Raw genomic sequence first — 22,038 nt, 5'->3', positions numbered from 1 at the left:
AGTAGATTAATCTGTCAATATAATTGATGTTGATTAAGGCACCTCTCTGATTCAGAGGGGTTGGGTTAAATGCGGAAGACACATTTCAGTTGAATGCATTCAGTTGTACAACTGACTAGGTATCCCCCTTTTCCTTTCCAATATAGCAAATAACTAGACATGGCTTGTATTCAAGACCAAGTTTATTTGCTCTGGAGACCGAGGTGAGTTTACACAGCAGTATGCAGGAACAGTCATGGCAATGTATGACATATATTATAGAAGAAAAATATACTACTAATGCTTATAATAAATACTATAGATCAACAAAGGGAATAATTGCATATGCTGGGTTTGGGTGGTGCAGTGATGTGTTCTGAATCACTTTGAAACAAGGGGAGATTGTTGTTATGGGACCTTTCACATCTCCTCTTAAAGAGTCATCAACTTCTTTGTATCCAAACGCTGTTGTCTGTGAGAGAAAGCCAAAAATGCTGTTACACATTCATGGAAAATAGTTGTGTACCGTCTGTATTCCTATTGCAACCGCATGGTGTAGAATATGAGACATATGTAGAAACCAGACAAAGTCAAGCCTCTAAACGTCATACATCTACATAACCCCCAAGCAACTAGGAGAGTGTGAGCAGTCAGTTTTGTACAACAGTGAAGCAATTATTTGGTAAATTAGCACAGCGACATAAATCCAACAGCCCATGCCCTCCTTCAAAGGAAAGGACAACTTGCTATCCAGGAAAACAAAGCTAAATACTCTCAATGCACACAAAAACCAACAAACTGCTTCAATTTGCCATTAAAAAAGTATGTTAGCTCGAAAATACAGTAAAGGCTATTGTGTCAGACATGCATAAAGAAGACGTGCTCATGAACGAACAAGAAAAAAACCCAATTTGGAACAAACTTTAGAAGAGGAGTTGAACCAGCAAGAAAACAGAATGAGACGTAACGAGCATATTGTCCTAACCAGAAGACGAGGAAAAAGGAGACCTTTTCAGTTACGTTGTCAAACTGATATCAGAGGAACTTGATGTGGGCATATCACCAGAGGATCTGGAAGAGTGGAGGCTGCTGAGGGAAGGACGGCTCATAATAATGTCTGGAACGGCACAAATGGAATGACATCAAATACATGGAAACCATGTGTTTGATGTATTTGATACTATTCCACTGATTCTGCTCCAGCCAATACCACGATCCTGTCCTCCCCAATTAAGGTGCCACCAACCTCCTGTGATTTGGAACAATGCTATAGGATCAGCGTGAAACAGAAGAATACTCAATAACCACGCATAGTAATCTTCAAACTATGGAACTTGTCACATCTGCTCCCGCTCTTCCCTCCCCCTGGCGCATGAGGGCGCCAGGTTGCCCTGCATCACGCACTCCTGCCATCCATCACACACACCTGCCTTCCCTCGTCACGCGCATCAGCGTTATTGGACTCACCTGGACTCACTTATCACCTGTTCATTTCCTCCCCTATATTTGTCAGTTCCCACGCTCTGTTCCCTGCTGTTGCTTTGTATTGTTTTTGTCTTTAATATTAGTTTGCTGACGCTGTTCCTGTCTCGTTCTATGTCCGTCTTTATTAAATGTTTTACTCCCCGTACCTGCTTCGTCTCTCCAGCGTCATCCCATGTGACAGAACTATCAGACCAAAGTCAACATTCTGAAGGCACATGGGGGAAATGAAATGAAAATCCAGGGCCAGACCATTCGATTTGTCCAGGACCTGTCTGCTAAAATGAGAAATTAACCCAAGGAATATCTTCACTGGAGGGAGGCAAATGGGATCAAATCTAAACTCTGCATCCCGACAGCGCTGTACCTGTATTTATTATGGATCCCCGTTAGGTGTATTTTTATAATTTAAAAAAAAATCTGACATTAAGACCCGCTTATCGTAAGTTGTGACAATATAATTTTCCCTCCCCCAATACAATCTACAGTTGAAGTCGGAAGTTTACATACACCTTAGCCAAATAGATTTAAACTCAGTTTTTCACAATTCCTGACATTTAATCCTAGTGCAAATTCCCTGTCTTAGGTCAGTTAGGATCACCACTTTATTTTAAGAATGTGAAATGTCAGAATAATAGTAGAGAAAATGATTTATTTCAGCTTTCATTTCTTTCATTACATTCTCAGTGGGTCAGAAGTCTACATACACTCAATTAGTATTTGGTAGCATTGTCGACAACTTCCGGTGAAATTGGAGGGCGCACAATTCAAATAAATAAATACAAAAATGATGGATATTAAACATTTAGATACATACAAGTGTCTTATCGGTTTAAAAGCTTAAAGTCTTGTTCATCTAACTGCATTGTCCGATTTACAATAGGCTTTACAGTGAAAGCATGCCATACAATTGTTTGAGGACGGCGCCCCACATCAAAATATTCTTCAACCAGCACAGGCTTCATAAAATCACAAATAACGATTAAATATTCATTTACTTTTTGAAAATCTTCCTCTGATTTGCAATCCAAAGGGTCCCAGCTACAACATGCATGGTTATTTTGTTAGATAAAATCCTTCTTTATATCCCAAAGTCTGTTTAGTTGGCACCATCGATTTGAGTAATCCACTCGTTCGACGTGCAGAGAAAGGAATCCAAAAAGCTACCACAAAATTTTGTTAAAACAAGTCAAACAAAACAAGTCAAAATACGTTTCTATTTAATCCTCAGATACCCTAAAATGTAATTAAACTATAATATTTCATATGGAAAGAAGTATGTTCAATAGAAATGCACATTAGCAGGTGCGTGTCCTCTTCGTTGAGCGCGAACAGACTCATTTCCAACTCTGACTCCCAGTACTAAAACTCAAAATTCTTCCTTGTTTGGGAAGAAACAAGCCTGAAACATTGAACAAAGACTGTTGACATCTAGTGGAAGCCATAGGAATTGCAATCTGGGAGCTGGATTTGGATATGACCCTATACATTCCATTGGAAGAGCATGGGCTCTCCAAAAAAAATTCAGGTTGTTTTTTTTCTTTGGATTTTCTCCTACCATATCAATTGTGTTATAGTCTCATACATTACTTTAACATTTTTACAAACTTCAAAGGGTTTTCTATCCAATGGTACCAATTATATGCATATCCTGGCTTCTGGGCCTGAGTAAAAGGCAGTTTTACGTTCACAAAAAGCTTCCTACAATAAATTGGGTAAATTTTGGCCCATTCCTCCTGACAGAGCTGGTATAACTGAAGCAGGTTTGTAGGCCTCCTTGCTCGCATACTCTTTCAGTTCTGCCCACACATTTTCTATAGGATTGAGGTCAGGGCTTTGTGATGGCCACTCCGATACCTTGACTTTGTTGTCCTTAAGCCGTTTTCCACAACTTTGGAAGTATGCTTGGGGTCATTGTCCATTTGGAAGACCCATTTGCGACTGTAGTATCCTTAGAGGCTTCATAGATTGACGACTCATGACACGTAAGTATGGTTTAATATTTAATTTTAACTTAGAATAACATTCTCTAATGCACCTGGCTTAAGCTACCTGAAACTTTCTTAAATCATGGTTATATAGGCAGACATAGGAAATGGCTACGTATAGCAGAAAGCAAACCCCCGTCTTGAGTCAATACTGCCATCTATTGGTAAACATAAATACACCAGGTTACGACATTCCCCCCCCCCCTTTAAAGATAATAACCCAACTTAATTCCTTTCTGAGCTATGCTATTTTCATATTTACATTTTTTCAAACATGATCTCCTTTAGGATCTGAAAAAGTCTGGCAGGCGTCTCTCTAATAGAGCATCTCAGAGGTGGTGTAGCTGGTGCCACCAGCTCTTCACCCTTGATGGTGATTCAAAGTCCTTTTGTGGAGACTTCACAGGAGGAAGTTGTCCCGGACTGGTGGTCTCAGGAAGTTGAGCATTGTTGGTCTCAGGTGGTTTGTCCAACTGCAACTCTGGGGAATGTTCCAATGTCCTGTCCTGCTCGTTTAAGCATTGATCCAGATCCCCGGATGGAACTGGAATTCGAGCTCGGATCTGATCCACGTGTCTCCCTAGGTTTTGTCCACTTCTGATGATCACAGTATAAGATACTTGTAAGGGGTGCGTAACTGGTAGCAGAGAAGTCAGATGTAGGAGAGCAGAACTGGGTAATAACCGGAGCAGTTTAATATACAAAACCACCGGCATCCAGAATAACAACGTATGGGTACAAAACCCGTCGCGCACCAGACAACAATGTGCACAAGCACTTACAACAAATAATTCCACACAAAGACATGGGGGGAACAGAGGGTTAACCTCTATGGGCTAGGTGGGACGCTTGCGTCCCACCTACTCAACAGCCAGTGTAATCCCGTGGCGCGATATTCAAATACCTTAGAAATGCAAAACCTTCAATTTTTCAAAAATATGACTATTTTACACCATTTTAAAGATAAGACTCTCGTTAATCTAACCACACTGTCCGATTTCAAAAAGGCTTTACAACGAAAGCAAAACATTAGATTATGTCAGCAGAGTACCCAGCCAGAAATAATCAGACACCCATTTTTCAAGCTAGAAAATAATGTCACATAAACCCAAACCACAGCTAAATGTATCACTAACCTTTGATGATCTTCATCAGATGACAACCCTAGGACATTATGTTATACAATACATGCATGTTTTGTTCAATCAAGTTCATATTTATATCAAAAACCAGCTTTTTACATTAGCATGTGACTAGCATGTGACTAGCATTCCCACCGAACACTGCCGGTGAATTTACTAAATTACTCACGATAAACGTTCACAAAAAGCATAACAATTATTTTAAGAATTATAGATACAGAACTCCTCTATGCACTCGATATGTCCGATTTTAAAATAGCTTTTCGGTGAAAGCACATTTTGCAATATTCTCAGTAGATAGCCCGGCATCACAGGGCTAGCTATTTAGACACCCAGCAAGTTTAGCACTCATCAAAGTCAGATTTACTATAAGAAAAATGTTATTACCTTTGCTGTTCTTCGTCAGAATGCACTCCCAGGACTTCTACTTCAATAACAAATGTTGGTTTGGTCCAAAATAATCCATTGTTATATCCAAACAGCGGCGTTTTGTTCGTGCGTTCAAGACACTATCCGAAAGGGTAAATAAGGGTGGCGAGCATGGCGCAATTCGTGACAAAAACATTCTAAATATTCCTTTACCGTACTTCGAAGCATGTCAACCGCTGTTTAAAATCAATTTTTATGCCATTTTTCTCATAAAAAAGCGATAATATTCCGACCGGGAATCTGCGTTTAGGTAAACAGACAAAAGAAAAGAAAGCATTCGGTCGACTCGGGCACGCGCCTAAGCCCATAGTACTCTGAGCGGCCACTTGCCAAAAGCGATAAAGTGTTTCAGCCAGAGCCTGCCTCGATATCGTTCAGCTTTTTCCCGGGCTCTGAGAGCCTATGGGAGCCATAGGAAGTGTCACGTTATTGCAAAGATCCTCAGTCTTCAATAAAAATAGCCAAGATGAAACACTACTTCTCAGACAGGCCACTTCCTGCATGAAATCTTCTCAGGTTTTGGCCTGCCATATGAGTTCTGTTATACTCACAGACACCATTCAAACAGTTTTAGAAACTGTAGGGTGTTTTCTATCCAAAGCCAATAATTATATGCATATTCTAGTTACTGGGCAGGAGTAGTAACCAGATTAAATCGGGTACGTTTTTTATCCGGCTGTGTCAATACTGTCCCCTAGCCCTAACAGGTTATATACACAACACGTAATGAGGGAATGAAAAGCAGGTGTGTGGGAAAAGAAGACAAAACAAATGGAAAATGAAAAATGGATCAGCGATGGCTAGAAGACCGGTGACGTCGACCGCCGAAAACTGCCCGAACAAGAAGAGGAACCGACTTCGGCAGAAGTCGTGACAATACTGGTCCTGAGCAATCCTCAATGGTAGCTGGAATCCATTTAGGACCAAACCCATAGTTTCTTGTATAGTGATAGAAGCATTTATGTGTTTAAAGGTAGTGACTAAGATATTCCAACCCGAAATTGTATAACCATGTGAAATGTACTGTGTGAAATGTATTAGAATCATAAGACTATAATCTGATGACGTGTGTAGTTTAGTCAGAATTAAAACTAGGACATTGTGTTCCTTTTTAGCTATGTTAGCAGGGTAGGGAGAAACAAAGAGGCTTTTACAGTGTGAAGAAATGTGATAACGATGTATGTGTGTAGTGGAAAAGTACAGACTGCCTAAGAAAGGTGGAGTAGCCTATGATAAGAACTTGTGTTTGTATAAAAAGACTGGCTCTGCACTAGGGGGCAGAGCGCTCTCTGAATAAAGAACTGATCATTTGTATGCTGGGACTCTGTCTGTTTCTTAAAACTTAGAGCCTTACAACCTCTAGGATACAGATGGAGTTATAAAATAGTTCAGTTAGAACATTGGGATAGAAATTCTCGTGACATAAAGACATCATCTCCAGGTGAGAAACTTCTGAGTTTGGCTTGGTTGTCATGATTACATTTTTGATTACATTGCTTTTGTTGTATTTTCATTTTCAGGTCTGGTCTGATGAGATCCAAGGTTGACCTTAATGATGCTCTCCACGACATGTTGAACCAGTTTGTCTTCATCTACCTCAATGACATCCTCATCTTCTCCCGCTTCACCCAAGAACATGTGCTCCACGTCCGACAGGTTCTCCAACGCCTCCTGGAGAACCAGCTTTTTGTAAAAGCATAAAAGTGTGAATGCCATCGCTCCACCATCCCCTTTCTGGGTAACATCGCTACAGGGAGCGTACAGATGGATCTCGGGAAGGTGAGAGCGGTGGTGGATTGGCCCCAGCCTACGTCCAGAGTACAGATGCAACGTTTCCTGGGATTTGCCAACTTTTATCGCCGCTTTATCCGGGGCTACAGCACCCTGGCTTCCTCCATCTGCACTCACCTCTCCCAAGGTTCCGTTCATGTGGTCCCCAGCTGCTGACCTGGCGTTCCGGGATCTCAAACATCGCTTCACCACAGCTCCCATCTTGGTGTGTCCTGACCCGTCCCGCCAGTTCGTGGTGGAGGCCGGTGCTTCGGATGTCGGAGAAGGGGCTGTCCTGTCCCAGTGGTGTGCCCTGGACCTCAAGTTACATCCCTGCGCCTTCTTCTCCCACCACCTCAATACCATGGAGAGGAACTACGATGTGGATAATCGGGAGCTTCTCACAGTGAAAATGGCGTTGGAGGAGTGGAGGCACTGGCTGGAGGGGGCGGAACATCCTTTTATAGTGTGGACCAACCACAAGAACCTGGAATACCTCCGCACCGCCAAGCGCCTCAATACCAGGCAAGCTGTACTGTTCACCCGGTTCAACTTCTCTCTCTCATACCGGCCAGGATCCAAGAATGTCTGCTCCTGTCTGTTCTTGCTCCTGTTTTCTAGTTTTGACCGTTCTGCCTGCCCTGACCCTGAGCCTGCCTGCCGTTCTATACCTTGCCTCACCTCACTGGATTACTGACCTCTGCCTGCTCTGACCCTGAGACTGCCTGCCGTTCTGGACCTTTTTGCACCCTCTCTGGATTAATGACCTCTGCCTGCCTTTGACCTGTCGTTTACCTGCCCCTGTACTATAAATAAACTTTTGTTTCTTCAACACTGTCTGCATCTGGGTCATACATGAAACCTGATAGTAAGAGCTTCGGACACCTGGATTGCACAATATTTGCCCATTATTCTTTTCAAAATTATTCAAGCTCTGTCAATTTGGAAGTTGATCATTGCTAAACAGCCATTGCCATGTCTTGCCATAGATTTTCAAGCTGATTTAAGTCAAAATTGTCATTAGGCCACTCAGGAACATTCAATGTTGTCCTGGTAAGCAACTTCAGTGTATATTTGGTCTTGTGTTTTAGGTCATTGTCCTGTTGAAAGGTGAATTTGCATCCCAGTATCTGTTGAAAAGCAGACTGAACCACCTTTTCCTATAGGATTTTGCCTGTGCTTAAAATCTATTCCATTTATTTTTATTTAAAATAACTTCCTAGACCTCGCCGATGACAAGCATAGCCATAACACAATGCAGCCACCCCCATGCTTGAAAATATGAAGTGATACTCAGTGATGTGTTGTCTTGGATTTGCCCTAAACATAACACTTTATATTCAGGACATAAAGAACATTTCTTTGCTATATTTCTTTGCAATTTTACTTTAGTGCCTTATTGCTAACATGTTTTTTACAGGCTTCATTCCTTTCACTCTGTCATTTATGTTATTATTCTGGAGTAACTATAATGTTGTTGATCCATCTTACTTTTCTCCTATCACAGCCATTAAACTCTGTAACTGTTTTAAATTCACCATTGGCCTCATGGTGAAATCCCTAAGTGGTTTTCCTCCTCTCTGGCAACTGAGTTAGGAAGGACGCCTGTATCTTTGTAATGACTGGGTGTATTGATACCCCATCTAAAGTGTAATTAACTTCACCATGCTCAAAAAGATATTCAACATCTGCTTTTTTTACCCAATAGCTTCCCTTCTTTGCGAAGCATTGGATAACCTACCTGGTATTTGTGGTTGAGTCTGTGTTTAAATTTCACTGTTTGAATGAGGGCCCTTACAGATAATTGTATGTGTGGGGTACAGAGATGAGGTAGTCATTCAAAAATCATGTTAAACACTATTATTGCACAGAGTGAGTCCATGCAACATATTATGTGACTTGTTAAGCACATTTTAAATAAGTTCAGTTATTTAGGCTTGCCATAACAAATGGGTTGAATACTTATTGACTCAAGACATTTCAGCTTTAAATGTTTAATTCATTTGTAGAAATTTCTAAAAACATAATTCCACATTACGGGGGTGTGTAGGCCAGTGACACCAAATCTCAATTTAATCCATTTTAAATTCAGGCGGTAACACAACAAAATGTAGAAGACGTCAAGGGGTGTGAAGAAGCTAAGCAATGTTTGTGTAATGTCCAAATGTATTATATACCTGTAGGGATATTAGCTCTGGTGTGATGAAACAGTGAAACTAAGTTGCAAGTTACTTTTGTAGCAAGGTGTTGTAGAACAAGTGTCTTCTGAAACACATTCCAGACAGTGGATCTTACTATCTTGCCATAAGTGATTTGACAGAGAAATATTAGTTAGATAGCTCTAGCTGACTATCCTATCACCAAGCCGTCAGCTTGGCTAAACACAAGGTCAGTGCAGGCTTTAGCCTACACATATAACTGAATCAGCTGACCATCTTGAGATGGCAAGTCAGTCAGGAGGGGAAGAAGTCTTCTTCTTTGAGATTGGGTTGGCGGATCGCATCCAACTTTAAAGGTGCATACACGGCCACCTACTGTACTGGAGTGTGAGGCCAGTCACGTCCTACTTACATTCAATTATCTTCATTAGTCCACTAAGAAAGTGAAATAGAGCCCTTGACACCACTTCCCTCCCACCACTACACCACCCAAACCCCAAACCTGCCCAGCCTCTCTAACACGTTCACACAATCTCTCCACATCTACGTCATACAGTTCACAAAATATCAACACATGGTCCACCGTTTCCTCCACTAAACACTCATCACACAGACCTGTTTCATGTCTCCCCATCATCCACAACGTGGCGTGCAAACCTGTGTGCCCAAACCCTAGTCTATTCCTCACAACTTCCTCTGACCTACATCCCATACTCCCCACCTCTTCCTTAACTGGCCGATGCACGCGATAAAATTACCTCCCCTTATTACTAGCATCCCACTCCCTTTGCCAAAGGTCGAGTCCTTTTTGCCCGGATCAAGGACTTGACTTCCCTACGGTCCAACGGGACTCTCTTTTCACCACACGCTTAGCCACCACAACAGCCTTCTCATTACCCTCCACACCCACATGGGTGGGAACCCAGCAAAAGTTTACCAACACTCCCATCCTCTCCAATCCCATTAACAGCACCATCATCTGCAAATCATCAAATCTCCCCTATCCGACCTTCCCGCCTTCACACTACTCAACACTGCAGCTGAATCAGAGCAGATCACCACTCTTCACCTCCTCCACCCATCTCAAACCTAGAATCATGGCCATCAACACGGCCGCATACACTGACACAGTTAAACGCTTACATACTCTAACATTGAAATCTGGGATATACACCCCTGCCCCCACCCTACCACTGACTGGATATTTTGAGCCATCTGTATATATCCTTAAAAACAAATAAAACCGATTTTCTATATATCTCTCCACACCCCATCTCACGTTCTCACTTCATTCTCTCCTATCCTCAATAATATCCAAATCTTCACTTGGTTTCGGAAACAGCCACAGAGGAACGTTCCCCAATGCAATTGCTGGCCCTATCTCTCTCTCCCGGAGTCCATATTCTACCATTTGCTGCCCAATTGTCCACCCGTACGCCCTCTGCTTACCCATTCCTCGCTCCCAACATTCCCCAGTTTCCGTAACCGCAGGATGTCCTTCTGAAATCCCTTTCAACCTCACCCAGAAAGGTAATGCAAGTTTGTCCCACCTTATCATCAGTGACAGTTCCCCACTATCCACCTGCAATGTCTCAACAGGTGTTGTCCTGAAGGCACACACACACAATTTCTGGGACCTTGACTGAATCCTATCCAGCTGCTGTAGTACTGCTTTGGCTGCCGATCCATATACAAAGCATCCACAATCCAAAAATGACCTGATCAATGCCTGATACATACACAACAGTGTTTGGCTATCCAACCCCCAATCATATCCTACTACTGTCCTCATGATGTTCAGCACCTTCCTACACTTAATTTAAATTTACTCAACTGGTCTTTTCCATGTAAGCCTCTCATCAAACCACATAGCTAAATACTTAAACTCAGATACCCTAACAATTGTATGTCATCTTCCCCGCTCCTCTGTTTTACCTCTTTCCTTTTCTGTTTTCTTCACCTCTCTCCCCACCTCCTCTTTCTTCTTCTTTTTTATAATGCACACCATATGTGTATTGAAGTACAGATTGTACTTGTATTCATAATACAATATTACAATATTATCCTTGCAGCATGCCTAAGGCACGTTCACACAGATGAGCAGAGACCCTGGGCATCTTTCTTTTGGTGTTTTTCAGAGTCAGTAGAAAGGCCTCTAGTGGCCTAAGTTTTCATAACTGTGACCTTAATTGCCTACCGTCTGTAAGCTGTTAGTGTCTTAAGGGGTTTTAATGACCGTTCCAGAGGTGCATGTTCATTAATTGTTTATGGTTCATTGAACAAGCATGGGAAACGGTGTTTAAACCCTTTACAATGAAGATCTGTGAAGTTATTTGAATTTCTACCAATTATCTTTGAAAGACAGGGTCCTGAAAAAGGGATGTTTCTTTTTTTGCTGACTTTATATTCAATTAAGTTAGCTGTTCAAATCTAATCAAAATGTAGTCCAAGGTCCCGTGTGGCTCAGTTGGTAGAGCATGGTGTTTGCAATGCCAGGGTTGTGGGTTCGATTCTCACGGGGGACCAGTACAGAGAAAAACATTTTTGGGGGGAAATGTATGCATTCACTACTGTAAGTTGCTCTGGATAAGAGTGTCTGCTAAATGTAAAAAAATTATTTCCCTTTCTAGTAAAAACAGCAGGTGGCAGAGTTGAACAGATTAGTTGATTGTGTCAATGATATATTTTATCCTCTTCAATGTATTTCCTTGTTATTTTTGGTACTTTGCTGACTTATGTACATGTATTATATATTAGGAGTCTGTCACACTGTCTTGTACTTGTCTCCACCTCCCTCCAGGTGTTGCTCATTTTCCCCATTATCCCCTGTTTTCTGATGCCAGTTTGTCTTGTCAATCCTACCAGCGTGTTTTTCCCAAACTCCTGTTTGTGTCTAACCCTGTTTTTCCGGTTTTGACCACTGCCTGCCCTGACCCTGAGCCTGCCTGCCTTTCTGACTCTGTCCTGGATTACCGACCTCTGCCTGCAATTGACCTGTAGTCTGCCTGCCCCATTTTGTTAATAAACGTCTGTGATTCGAGCTGTCTGCATCTGTGTCTGATAGTCAGTTAATAATTACGATCAGTGTCGGGTTTTACCTGAGTAATATACCATTGGAAATTAATGTTGAAAGTTAAATTGATATAGATTCCTAACATTTGAATTGAAAATTATAGTCGCTGCTTCCTGTTGACTAGACATATTGATAAATAGCCCAATGTCAAAACAGTTTTAAAGTATCTAAATCAATAACTATTATGCAGAAACAGTTTGATATATTAAAAAAATAAATGTGGAACAACTAACCATACTACATATCATTATTTTAAACAAGCACCTTATAAACTGCACACTGTAATGTATCGAAAAGCATGTGCAGGTGGTGAGTTTAATAAAGGAACATCGACCAATATAACTAACATGAGTGGCGTGTTTTGTGTTTAGACATGAAAAGCATAAACAATACTGACTGGGGAAAGAACCGAACCGAGTGCCAGGTGTGTCTGACGTGCAGATGCGCATAATGATTGATGCCAGGACTGGTGAGTATACGCCGGCGGGGAGGAGGGAGTAGGCTGTCCTTGTAAATAAGAATTTGTTCTTAACTGACTTGCTTAGACAAAGGTTACACTAAGAGCATAACATTTCTACACCCTAATTATATCATTGTTGTCTAACCAATACCCAAACGGAGATTCTGTGAAAATGAAAATGTCATTGATTTATCAAGACCAGTCCCCATGCTTGTCTAAGAGCAGCGTGAAACGGTGCTAAAATAGTTAGTTGTAGGCTATTGCTTCAAATCCTATTGCTTCTAACTTCAATATGCTCTTTAAATAAATAAGACCTACAGCACTTTTAACAGCACATTACGCAACACTAGTGAGACTCATGTCACCTACATTATATCGAAAAAATATCAGGTGACTCTCCGCCAATAATTACATATAGAGGATTGGATGATTCTAAATTAAAAGCAAACGCCGCCTCGTGGGTCTCCAGGGACGGGTATCAAACCTGCATCTGTAGCAACGAAATTTGTGCTGCGCCACTTGGGAGGCCCCATCCACAAAGAATCGAAATTCAGAGAGGTATTGGTAAAGGTATATTGTCCTGCTAATAGCCCATCATGGGCTATTATAATACTGTACATGGTGTCCAGGTCAGGACAACCAAAACATTTATTTATTAAAGACTATCAGAAAGAATGTTGGTACTTACTTATTTTGATCCAAAGTAATGAATGAGTGAGGCCAAAATAATATTTGTAAACCCAAAACATTTTCTGTTTTTAGAGAGAAACGCTGGGCCAATTGTGCACCGCCCTATGGGACTCCCAATCACCGTTGGATGTGATACTGTCACGTCCTGACCAGTAAAGGGGTTATTTGTTATTGTAGTTTGGTCAGGACGTGGCAGGGGGTGTTTGTTTTATGTGGTTCGAGGTTTGTTGGGCTATGTACTTATGTAAGAGGGGTGTTTGTTTTATGTGTTCCGGGTTTTTTTGGTCTATGTTCTATGTTAGTGTATTTCTATGTTCAGTCTAGTCTATGTTTAGTTCATTGGATTGACCTTCAATTGGAGGCAGCTGTTCCTCGTTGCCTCTAATTGAAGGTCCTATGTATAGGGGTGTTTGTGCTATGGGGGTTTGTGGGTAGTTGTCTCCTGTTTTGTGTCTGTGCACCTGACAGGACTGTTTAGTGTCGTTCGTTGTTTTGTATACTTTATTTTTTTTCCCTTCTTATGATTTAATAAAGAAGATGAGTATACACGTTCCCGCTGCACCTTGGTCTAATCCTTGCAACGTCCGTTGCAGAGTACATAATACTTTTTGTTGTATTATTTGATTAGTCTTTTCTGGTGGATTAAGCTCTCTGGGCTAGGCGGGACGAAATCGTCCCACCTACGCAACAGCCAGTGTAATCCCGTGGCGCGATTTTCAAATACCTTAGAAATGCTATTACTTCAATTTCTCAAACATATGACTATTTTACACCATTTTAAAGACAAGACTCTCGTTAATCTAACCACACTGTCCGATTTCAAAAAGGCTTTACAACGAAAGCAAAACATTAGATTATGTCAGCAGAGTACCCAGCCAGAAATAATCAGACACCCATTTTTCAAGCTAGCATATAATGTCACAAAAACCCAGAAGACAGCTAAATGCAGCACTAACCTTTGATGATCTTCATCAGATGACACACCTAGGACATTATGTTATACAATACATGCATGTTTTGTTCAATCAAGTTCATATTTATATCAAAAACCAGCTTTTTACATTAGCATGTGACGTTCAGAACTAGCAAACCTCCGGTGAATTTACTAAATTACTCACGATAAACGTTCACAAAAAACATAACAATTATTTAAAGAATTATAGATACAGAACTCCTTTGTGCAATCGAGGTGTCCGATTTTAAAATAGCTTTTCGGTGAAAGCACATTTTGCATTCTCGTCACAGTCCCCAAGTCCAGAACAGACTATTGGAGGCGCACAGTACTACATAGAGCCATGACTACATGGAACTCTATTCCACATCAAGTAACTCATGCCAGCAGTAAAGTTTGATTAAAAAAACAGATAAAAATACACCTAATGGAACAGCAGGGACTGTGAAGCAACACAAACATAGACACATGCATACAAACAAGTAACTCATGCCAGCAGTAAAATTACATAAAAAAACGGATAGAAATACACCTTATGGAACAGCAGGGACCGTGAAGCAACACAAACATAGACACATGCATACAAACAGTAGCTAATGCGGATCCATAATAAATACCAATACAAATATGCCTCCCTCAATATGAGTTCTGCCTGGTCTGTTTTGTATAGAGAATGCATAGGAGCTGGTGTGATTTGTGTGTTGGTCGGCAAATCGTCTGCATGCGTAGAGCTGTCAGCATCTGTAAAGAATAAAGACATCATGATTTACTACATGATTTTCAACTGATATTGAAATTGGGCATCAGAACATATCCTTTCTGCCTTTAACTTGCCTTCTTTATCTATACAAAAGATACTCATGAGAAGTATATGGCAGCAAATAGGGGGAGGTTGTCAGCTGGGATGCTGCCAATGAGGGGCTGGCTCTTCCACCGTCTGTTGTATGATCAGTAATATGGCACATTTCTGCACCACATACAGCAATGTCCCTCTCACAAATGTAGAGATGTTACACACCCTTGTGCAAATGGGGCAGTCCTGGAATAGTCCCAAGAGGCATACACAAGGTACGTTGGAATGTCCTGGATGGGAGTAGGAGAATGTCTTTTGACATTCTTACTTTATACGTGTAAAGAAATCTAAGTAAAGGCACTAATGTACAGTACTTAAGTGAAAATACTTTAAAGTACTACTTACATTTTTTTGGGGGCTATCTGTACTTAATTTACTATTTATATTTCTGACAACTTTTGCTTTTACTTCAATAAATTCCTAATGAAAATAATGTACTTTTACTCCATACATTTTCAAAAGTACTCGTTACATTTTGAATGCTTAGCAGGACAGGAAAATGGTCCAATTCACGCACTTATCAAGACAACCTGTCACGACTTCTGCCGAAGTCGATGCCCCTCCTTGTTCAGGTGGTGCTCGGCAATCGACGTCACCGGTCTTCTAGCCATCACTGATCCATTTTTCATTTTCCATTGGTTTTGTCTGATTAGTCTACACACCTGGTTTCAATTACATTCTTTACATGTTGTGTATTTAACCCTCTGTTTTCCCTCATGTCCTTGTCCGAGATTGTTTTGTTATCGGCTTTGTGATTTTTGTATTTGGTGTGCGCGGGTATTTCTTTACCCATGTTCTTTTTATGGACTTTGGTTTTGGAGTTCGTGTTTGTTTATTCTTTATTAAATAACTCCAGTTATACAACGTTGGTTTCTCCTGCGCCTGACTTCCTTGCCACCAACACACACGTTGATGACACAACCTCCCTGGTCATCCCTATTGCCTCTGTAGTGTGCATTCAAGCTTCCCAAAGAAATGGACCAAGTAAGAAAGAAAAAAACATATACAATGTCATAATTTTCCTTCAATTTGCAAGAGGCTGAATGTATCTCACCGGAGAAAGCATCAGAGTGTAACAGTGGTTAAAGTACTTTGTGAATTTCACCACGTTCAGAAATTAATATAGCATGTTGATTTGTTATTATGCATGCTGGGAATAGGGTAGTGTGTACTTACGTTTTGCCCTGTGTGCTCGTGCTCAAATAATTTTGCTGGACTATGAGAGGTAGGCACGCTTTTTCTGTCATCTTCAGAAAATATTGATTCCTTTAAGCACAAAGTCATACACAGAGTGTTTTGTTCATGAATCATGTATATTTAGAGGTTAATCATAAGTGGATGGTATTGTTAAGATGTAATTGTACTTTTTAGGATATTAACATTCTGGTATTAGCTAGCTATTGAATGTGTGAATAATGGCTAGCTCCTCGACTGATCCCAGTCCTTTGTATTGTGCGACTGTTGTAGAAAGAGGCGACGATTCGCAGAATATATTTGTGCTCTGCAAATGTTTTGTCTTTTCTTTTGGATACAGGATGCAGAGTGAATTCTGATTCATTAAAAAACCTGATCTCCGAAGTCCACGTCTATAGTCTCAATCAACCATACACAAAAGCAGAGCTACAGGGGTGCAGTATAGCACCAGTTACATGAGCAAGTGAAAAAGCGCCCCTCTGTCTCTGTATGTGTAGACCAGCTATCTGATGCTGTCTGGTAAAAAAGAGTGTGACATTGTTGCTGCCGTAGTATTGAATGCAAGGGAAGCCAGCAAGCATTTGGCCTTCCTTGATAAAAAAAGTATAAAATAATAGCCAGTCAGCGTTGAGCTAAACTGAGTGAGCTCAACTGTGAATGGTCCTAGCACTCCAAAAAAAGTGTCAAGTGAAGTGAGTTTGGATTTGACTTCACTCCAATCACATCACATTGTGAGTAATACATTATTCACAGAAACAACTTGAATTGCTGCATCACATTGTGTGTTGTCCTCCGGTTGCTAGCTAGCTAGCTAAAATTTCACCTTTCCTAAATTAGCCATGGATGGAGATATGGATTTGGATTTGTCGTTTTACTTAATTCTCCGTACTGGCCAATGATTATAACGCCGATTCTGATCCAACCATAAATTCATACATTGTGCCCCAGGCCTGAGAGGATGGAAGTTCAATAATTAGCTAGATGTAGGAGGCTAATGATAATTAGCTAACGTTGCCAACGAAAGGAAGTTAGGCAAGCGAGCAAGCATTTTAGCCAGATAGCCTAGGACAACAAAAAAGAAAAGGGTGTACTGTATGACAGTCATAGAATGTTTTGTCAACATGAAAGAGAGGAGGATGGCTTATGCGTTTCTCAACAAGTAAGGTTAGTCAACATGTTTTTCTACTTGCATGAACACACGCATGCACACATACACAGAAATCAGAACCATGGACAGCCACATCATATTTAGCTTACATTGATTACAGTGGCGGTCGGTGTCGTTTAAGATGAGGGAGGATGATACATTTTTTTAAGCATGGCCTTATTTCTATTACAGCATATTGGATGACTGTCATTCATATTCCATTGACCCAGCTCAATGTAACATACACTGTATAGACTTAGACAACTACATGCTACTGTAATTTTCCCTGTACCCATTATGAAGTTGCTACAACCTAGCTAGCCTATGAATGAAAGTTTAAAACGTAGGTGCCCAGGTCGAGATTTTGAGTAATCAAGGTGACAGACAGTGACACATTCAATACTGCTGTCACGCCCTGACCGTGGATTCTCTATAGTGGTGTAGGTCGGGGGGTGTTCTAGAATGTGTATTTCTATGTTGGTGGTTTTGTATGGTTCCCAATTAGAGGCAGCTGGTAATTGTTGCCTCTAATTGGGGATCATATTTAAGTAGCTATTTTTCCCACATGTGTTTGTGGGATATTGTTTGTGTTTAGTTGCCTGTGTGCACGTCATGACTTCACGTTTCGTTTGTTTCACGGAGATGAAAATGATGTGGAACTATACTCACGCTGCGCCTTGGTCCGCTCATTTCCAAGAACGTGACAACTGCCTTGCACACTCTTGCCTGCATCTAGTTGATCTGGGGTGTAATCATTAGTTCAACAGTTGCAAATGAGAGTTTCTATTGGACAAATTCGGTTGATTCCGTTGAATAATATTTTTTTTAACATAATCGGTGTAATGAATACCCCCCTGATCACACGCAAACACTGTTCACTTTCATAGCAGCCACATAAAAACATCATGATCACTTTGCTCATTGTATATATATATAATTCCTTCTCGCAACAATATACGCGTTCTCCTCCTCTCACCTTTTCCCTTCACTTGTGGACTTCAGTGCACAACACATCAGCTGTCTGTGACCAGGCGAAAAAAACTTTCCAAGTCAAACCTTCATATCATGACCGCTAACTGCTACTACACACTGCCTACATCGTTGTCACTTCACCATACAAGAACTAACGTATTAGTAAACCCGCTACAATTATGCAGTACAGTGTACAATCAGAAAGCACTTTAGCAGTTACTCCGGCGGGCCCCGGTGTACCTTAGAAGAGTTCCAGTGGGATAGCCATAGCAGGCTAGCTAACATAGCATCACTTTCTGTTGGAGCTGGGTGTTTGAGTAGGCTAAACTAGCTAGCTGCATTCACTAGCTAAGTGAAAATGAAGGTAAAAAATACAACCAAATATAGCTAGCTCTCTTTCTCTCTTGCTTCTTCTGAATTTTGGAAGAAGTTAATTTGTTCAAAACTGTTCAAGATTTTTTTTTGATTTTGCATGGGTCCTCAGACCCTCAAAAGGTTTTACAGTTGCAGCATCGAGAGCATCCTGACGGGTTGCATCACTGCCTGGTATGGCAACTGCTCGCCCTCCCAACGCATGGTACTACAGAGGGTAGTGCGTACGGCCTAGTACATCATCGGGGCCAAGCTTCCTGCCATCCAGGACCTCTATACCAGGCGGTGTCTGAGGAGGGCCCTAAAAATTGTCAAAGACTCCAGCCACCCTAGTCATAGACTGTTCTCTCTGCTACAGCATGGCAAGCAGTACTGGAGCGCCAAGTCTAGGTCCAAGAGGCTTCTAAACAGCTTCTACACCCAAACCATAAGACTCCTGAACATCAAATGACTACCCAGACTATTTGCATTGCCCCCCCCCCCCCGTCTTCTACACTGCTGCTATTCTCTGTTATTATTACCTCAATTTTATTATTATGTTATTATTACCTCAATTACCTCGACACCGGTGCCCCCGCACATTGACTCTGTACCGGTGACCCCTGTATATAGCCCCGCTATTGTTATTTACTGCTGCTCTTTAATTAATTGTTATTCTTATCGATTACTTTTTTTAAGGTACAGTTGAAGTCGGAAGTTTACATACACCTTAGCCAAATACATTTAAACTCAGTTTTTCTCAATTCTCAAAAAATCCCTGTATTAGGTCAGTTAGGATCACCACTTTATTTTAATTATGTGAAATGTCAGAATAGAAGAAGAGAGAATTATTTATTTCAGCTTTTATTTTTAATTAAAAAAAATGTATTACAAAAAACACAAGGAAGGGGTAACATTAAAGTATTAGAACATGAAGGACAAACAATACAGCATCAAGACACTATCAAACATGTATCAGTCTTTCCGCAACAGAGCCATCCTTATGTGTGAGGTTGCGTATGCATGATAGTGATATAAAATATATGTCATAGTTTCCTTTTTCATGATCACAATCTTGTGAAACCCGAACCCTCCCAGATCCCCCCCACAGTTCCCCAATAGCTGTCCCTCAACGGTTCGAGACCCCTCCCACAGTCCCCACCCCCCGGAAGAATAAAAAAAATATATACAATTAATTCCATTCCCCACCCCCAAGAACCCCGCAATGCACCAACAACCATGAGATTGAACTAAAGAGAAAAAAGGAAAAGAAGAAAACAGCAAACAAAAAAGCTAAAAAATAATAATAATACATTTTAAACAAAGGACATCAAGGACAACTGAAATCATAACAGCAAGGCCAACTGTATATGTTTGTGTGCATGTCTGGCACTATTACATGTATGTGTGTCTTCTTGTATGTGTTTATTTGAATGAGAGTGTGTGTATATGCATGTGTACAAACACCTGCACGGCATCAGCATCAGGCAAACCGGCATTAGTTATAAAAACACTGCCACTTAGTATCATTCCAATTTATGCTATTTTTATTCCTCCGCCAGTTTTGATCCTTTATATTGGGCAGACAGACCAGTTCCCTACCTCCTCCCGCTGCCACCCGCCTCCTCCATTTTTGGGCCAATGCTGTAATCAATTGGTTGTACTCTTGGATTGAGCAGACCTTCCCGTACAATTCTGATAACTCCACGAAGGACATAACTCTACCATTACAATTTACAATATAATTTAAGAACAAAATACCATTTTCAAACATCTTTCCCACAAATACAGGTATTTTATCAACCAGCACATTTGAGTTCAGCCATAACATTTGCTGTAATATTTGTTATATTTTTTCAGGGGGATGAAATTTAAATTGTAGCCAGTTCTGCAAGGCTTGTTTGAAAAAGACAGATACTTAGAAAAAAGTATAATTTTCAATTAATCGAAAATGAGACATGGCAATCTGCACAAAGGCAAAAAGGCATTTTTTAAACAATGGATGAGCTTTTCTTATTAATCTACTTGAGAACCATTTAGGGTTCAAATAAAACTTTTGATGAGTGAAGCTTTTAGAGGTTTAGTGCTTTTATATTTAATAATCTCAACCCACCCAATTCATATTTATTATATAGATAGGCTCATTTTATTTTGTCTGGTTTAGCGTCCCAGATAAAGCAAAATATTTTTTGCTCATATGATTTGAAAAACGAATCATCAGGAGTAGGCAGCGCCATATGTAAGTGATGTTACGAACCGGCTCAGAGTTGGCAACAAAAGGGAGACAAGGAGTATCAAAAGATATATTTATTAAATAAAGTAAACTAAGTAATTAACAATGGTGTGTGTAATCAGTAGTGTAAGTGAGTGTTTGCATGCATAAATGTAATAATGCAGGGTGTTGAAGGGTGCCAACGCAAACAACCAAAACGCCACAAAACTACCACAACAGAAATCAACCAAGGTGTCTGCATGGAGCGAGTTCCCCCCATGAATGTGAAAGAGGTCTATTTATCATGGGACACACCCGGACCCAGGTGTTTCCCATGTAGCTGACGACCCTCCCAACTCCGCCCACCGGCATCCTAATAAGGAAACAAGAACAAAAAGAGAGAATACGGCAGACAGAGTGGGAGGGTCGTCACAGTGAGTAAACTGAGATATGACTAAGGAGTTAATCAGGGCAATTTTCCATAAATAGACAGGTATTTACCTCTCCATGGTTGCAGGATCTTGTCTATTTTTACAAGTTGTCTATTGAAATTCATTGTGGAGAGCTTATTTATATATTTTGTGATATGTCTACTTCACCATCAGCCCATTTTATAGGTAAGCTGCAGGGTAATGTAAAAGTTGTATTTTTAAGGAGCCAATACGTAATATTGTACACTTATCATAATTAGGTTTTAGTCCAGAAAAGTTATCTAGATATGTTTTTTATTTTTTTTTATTTCACCTTTATTTAACCAGGTAGGCAAGTTGAGAACAAGTTCTCATTTACAATTGCGACCTGGCCAAGATAAAGCAAAGCAGTTCGACAACATACAAAAAACACAGAGTTACACATGGAGTAAAACAACATACAATCAATAATACAGTAGAAAAAATAAGACTATATACAAAGTGAGCAAATGATGTGAGATAAGGGAGGTAAAGGCAAAAAAAGGCCATGGTGGCAAAGTAAATAAAGTATAGCAGGTAAAACACTGGAATGGTAGATTTGTAATTTGAAGAAAGTTCAAAGTTAAAATATAAATAATATGGTGCAAAGGAGCAAAATAATAAATAAATACAGTAGGGGAAGAGGTAGTAGTTTGGGCTAAATTATAGATGGGCTATGTACAGGTGCAGTGACCTGGGAGCTGCTCTGATAGCTGGTGCTTAAAGCTAGTGAGGG

The sequence above is a fragment of the Salmo salar genome, chromosome ssa06 (genome assembly GCF_905237065.1).
Source record: "Salmo salar chromosome ssa06, Ssal_v3.1, whole genome shotgun sequence".
Taxonomy (NCBI): Eukaryota; Metazoa; Chordata; class Actinopteri; order Salmoniformes; family Salmonidae; genus Salmo; species Salmo salar.
The sequence above is the reverse complement of the archived record's forward strand: the minus strand, read 5'-3'. Positions refer to the sequence as shown.